Source organism: Canis aureus, chromosome 1 (assembly GCF_053574225.1).
Source record: "Canis aureus isolate CA01 chromosome 1, VMU_Caureus_v.1.0, whole genome shotgun sequence".
Classification (NCBI taxonomy): domain Eukaryota; kingdom Metazoa; phylum Chordata; class Mammalia; order Carnivora; family Canidae; genus Canis; species Canis aureus.
The window spans coordinates 70,944,543-70,949,998 of NC_135611.1; positions in this window are offsets into that span (position 1 = coordinate 70,944,543).

Below are 5,456 nucleotides of genomic sequence, written 5' to 3' on the forward strand. Positions count from 1 at the left end.
ATTGGAATGGATAAAGAAGAAGTAAAACTATTTATATTTGCAGATGATATGATACTATACCTGGAAACCCAGAAAAAAATCAATGATAAATTTAATTTACACAATAAAATAATTCAGTGAAGTATATGACATTAACATATAAAAATCAATAGCCTTTATATCCACAAACAATAAACAGAAAACAATGTTAGAGACAACCCTCTTTACTATAAAAACAAACAGGATTAAGTAGTTACAATTAATTTTAACAACAGATGTATAAACACTATATGAGGAAAACTTTTTTTTTTACAATTTTATTAATTTATTCATGAGAGACACACAGAGAGAGGCAGAGACACAGGCAGAGGAAGAAGCAGGCTCCACGCAGGGAGCCTGATGTGGGACTCGATCCTGGGACTCTGGGATCATGCCCTAAGCAGATGCTCAACCGCTGAGCCACCCAGGTGTCCCTATATGAGGAAAATCTTAAAGCACTACTTAAGGACAATAAAATAGGTTTGAACAAATAGAAAGACATTCCCTGTTCCCGGATAGAGTGACTGAACATCCCAAAGATGTTAAGTTCTCCCTATGTTAATTTGTAAAGTTAATGCAGTTCCAAGAAAACTATCAGCAAACCGTTTTATACAGTCAGACAAGTTGATACTAAAGTTCATATAGAAAAACAAACATGTAGCAATGGCCAAGAAAACACTGAAAAAGAAAAATGGTTTGGGACTAACTTTACTAGGTATTAATAAATAAATAAAAGTCATTATAATCAAACCAGTATGGTATTGGTGCAAGAATAGGCAAGTGGGCCACTGGAATACAATAAAAGTTAGAATCAGACCCAAATATATATGGAAACAGTGTGTGACAAAGGTGACATCTTAAATCACTAAGGTGAAGATAAAATTTCTAATAAATTTGTTTGACAAAAACTCCATGAATCAAGTCAAAAAACAATTGACAACTGGGGAGAAAATATTCAGAAAATATACATAAACAAGAGGCCAAATATTTTACAATATACAGAACTCTTAAAAACTATGGGACATGATACCCATAATGAAAAAGACAGATAAAAGCAAGTGTTCCTGAAAAAATTAGAATCCTCATATATTGCTGGTGGGAATGTAAAATGGTGTGGTAGCTTTAGAAAACAATTTAGCAGTATTCAAAAAGTTAAACATATAGTTGCTATATGACCCAGCAATTCCATTCCTAGGTATTATCCAAAAGAAATGAAAACATACACCCACATAAAAACTTGTACATGGATGCTCATAGCACCACTCTTAATAATAGCCACAAAATGGAAACAACCCAAATGTCTATGAACTGATGAATGGATAAACAAAATGTGGTTTACACACATCATATATATCCATGGAATAGAATATTATTTAGTCATAAAAAGGAACAAAATATTGATTTACGCTGTAACGTGGATAAGCATTTAAAACATGTGAAGTGTGGGGATCCCTGGGTGGCTCAGCAATTAGGTTTAGTGCCTGCCTTTGGCCCAGGGCATGATCCTAGAGTCCCCAGATGGAGTCCTGCATCGGGCTTCCCGCATGGAGTCTGCTTCTCTCTCTGCCTGTGTCTCTGCCTCTCTCTCTCTATGTCTCTCATGAATAAATAAATAAAGTCTTAAAAAAAAAAAACCATGTGAAGTGAAAGAAGCTGGTTGCAAATCCAAGTTGAGGGATGTCCAAAAAAATAATTATTTTTCTTCAAACTGTCAAGATCATGAAAGACAAGGGAACACTGAGGAACTATTATTGACTAGAAGGAAGTATGGATAAATCATGAGTGACAACGTAATGTTCTGTGAGATCCCAGATATGATTTTAGAAGAAAAAAAAAGGTATTACTGAAAAAAATTTGTGGAAAAAAATGTTGTTTATTTATGTAAGTAATTCTACCCCCAATGTGGGGCTCAAGCTCCTGACCCTGAGATCAAGAGCCACATGCCCTATAGACCAAGCCAGCCAGGCACCACAAATTGGTGAAATTTGAATAAGAACTGTAGTTTAGGAGCATCTGGATGGCTCAGTGGTTGAGTATCTGCCTATGGCAAAGGGCATGATCCCGGGGTCCAGGATGGAGTCTCGCATCCGGCTCCCTGTAGGGAGCCTGCTTCGCCCTCTGCCTATGTCTCTGCCTCTCTCTCTGTGTCTCTCATGAATAAATAAATAAAATCCTAGAAAAAAAGAACTGTAGTTTACTATAGTTGTAGTAACATTGTACTAAATTAACATTGTACTACTGTTGATTCTGGTTTTGATCATTTTCTGTGGTTATACATTAGAGGGAGATGAGTGAGGGATATATGAAAACTCTCTGTGCTGTTTTTGCAACCTTCCTATAAATCCAAAGTCAGTTCTGGATAAAAAGCATGAAAAATAATATCAACAATAACTGTACTGACACTGTTCTTCAGAATTAATCTCTGACACCAGAAGGAGGAATAGAACTTGAACTAAAGATGTATTTGTCCTTACTTACCTTACTTTGACAATAATTAAGATAAAATGCCATAGCAGAAAGTTTCTGTAGATACAAAACGTATTGACGACCTTTGGCAGAAGCTTATAGTTGGGGCCCTCAACATACCTACAGATCTTAAGTGTGATAAAGAAGGAAGCCATTGGGATCCCTGGGTAGCGCAGCGATTTGGCGCCTGCCTTTGGCCCAGCGCGCGATCCTGGAGACCCGGGATCGAGTCCCACATCGGGCTCCCGGTGCATGGAGCCTGCTTCTCCCTCTGCCTCTGTGCCTCTCTCTCTCTGTGACTATCATAAATAAATAAAAATTAAAAAAAAGAAGGAAGCCATTCCAAGAGACAGCTCAATGACCTTTTATAAGATTTAAGTGCTTGTTGAAGGTATTATCAATCAATTGTTTAATTAAACTGCTTCATTTTAGTCTATTTTGGATTTTATTCAAACAATCCAAATTATATAATTTTTTAAAGATTTTATTTTTCTATGTAATATCTATCCTAATGTGGGACTCGAACTCATGACCCCGAGATCAAGAGTCTAATGCTCCAGCCAGGCACCCTGCCAAATCATGTATTTTTTGTAATAATATATTATTATATATCCCATTTTAAACTTGATTCCAAATCAAGCTGATAATTAATCATTGTGGGCCTAAAATAATGAAACTTATGTCTTTTGTTGTACATAAGAGAGTCAGTATGAGTATCTCAGTAACTCAGTCACTTTTAATACTATGCAGAAAGGAAACACTGCCCAGTGTTCTATGCTTGCTGATGGTGGGGGTCTTAAGGAGTGCTTAGAAGATGGTTTAGCTCTCCCAAATCACCACCTATGTCAACAAAAACAATTCCAGAGGAGAGTAATAATAGCAAAATCCATTTGCATGCATAATTGAAACTTCCTCAATTTTGTGCAAATTTTGTTAAAGTGTTTGCTATTTTGTATTGATATGTAACATATACTCTTTTACATAAAAGCATCATGCTTGCTATGAGAGATAGTATCAAAAAAAAAAAAAAAAAGAGAGATAGTATCAAAGCAAGTCTCTTGGCACTGCCTTCCGAAAGGACTGCTTCTCCCAACCCTCTGGTGTGAGAATTCTGGATCCCTTTTCTCTCTATATTACTATGGACATGGCAATCATGAGTTGAAGAGGTTTATCAGGGATGCCTAGGGAGCTCAGTGGTTGAGTGTCTGCCTTTGGCTTAGGTTGTGATCCCAGAGTGTAGAGATCGAGTTTCCCACGGGGAGCCTGCTTCTCCCTCTGCTTGTGTCTCTGCCTCTCTCTGTGTGTGTCTCTCATGAATAAATAAATAAAATCTTTAAACAGAAAAAAAAAGAGGTTTATCAGGTTATTTCCAGTATAATTAGGCTGTGGGCAATGATTAATACCTGGCTATTCAAGTTACAGTCAGCCCAAGAAGAATTTTACTGTGCTCCCATGAATATAAGACTATTTTTATTTTTATTTTTTTAAGATTTTACTTATTTATCTGAGAGAGAGAGAGATAGAGTGAGTGTGTGCACAGAGTGAAGGAGAAGCAGGCTCCCCACTGAGCAGGGAGCCCAATGCGGGGCTCAATCCCTGGACCTAGATCATGACCCAAGCTGAAGGCAGACACCCAGCTGACTGAGCCACCCAGGTGTCCCAAGACTACCTTTTAAAAAAATTTATTTATTTATTTATTTATTTATTTATTTATTTATTTATTTATTTATTTATTTATTTGGGAGAGACAGAGTGAGAGAGAGAAAGTAAGCACAAGCTGGAGGAGAAAGGCAGATAGAGAAGCAGACTCGTCACTGAGCAAGGAACCCTATGTAGGGCTTCATCTCAGGACTCCAGGACCATGACCTGAGCTGAAGGCAGACACCCAGCTGACTGAGCCACCCAGGTCCCCCAACACTATCTTTTCCATGCGGTTTACATGAGCAAATTTACAAGACAAAATTGTATTTATATGGAATTGTAGCCCTCTTGTTACAAAAGGTCTTTTGTTAGCTCAAGTCACATATCAGGGCCTTTGTAGATACAAAGTTGCAAGTGTGCACTGGAGAACATTTCTGTCAGGCTTTTTCAACTTGTGGTACCAGAGCTGGCCACCTGAGTACTCTGGGAGGGTAATAACGCACCCAGACTATGATGGTGCTAAGGCCTGATTCTTCACCCTTCCCTACACCCACACATTCAGCCATGTAACTTTGCAGTGCCCTCACACAGTGCCAGGGTGTAAGTGTCTTGCTTTGACCAGTGGGATGTTAGCAGAAGTGAAGCAACTTTCCGTGAATACATCATTAGGCCTATATACTCTTGTGCTTCTAGCATCCCCAGGAAGATAAACCAGGGCTAGCCCTCTAGCCTCAGGAAGATGACTAACCTGCAGAACTGAACTGCCCCAGTCAAGGGCACAGCTCCCAATCAACCTGCAGTTGCACGAGGAATGCCTTTGTTGAATGCCCTTGAAGTTTGTAGTTATTTGTTATGAAGCTATAGCTAACCTGTACACATATCAATTTAGTTGCAAAGATATAGAAAGATTTGTGGTATACATTAGCCAAGCACATGCCTTGTTCTTCATGTCCCTCATTGGCAACAGGGAGAGAGAAAAATTGAATCAATCTGGGAGGTCAAAATCTTATAGTTGACATTTATGAAAATGAGAATGGCAATATCCAGAGTAAATTTAAAATTTTCTGGTACTAAAGAAAGGCAAGAATCTGCAGATCTAAAATGTCCACAAGTGAAAAGCAAGGTATATAAAAAAAGATGCATACCTGGATATATCAAGGTGAAATTTCAGAATATGAAGGATAAAGAGAAAATCAAAACAAAACAAAACAAACCTTCTGGGGAGTGGGTGAGTGGGGAAGGGTAAGAATCAGTTTGCATTGTACCTTTCATCAATGAAATTACATGCTGAAAAATATTAGAGCAATATTTTCAAAGTTTGATTTTAAAAA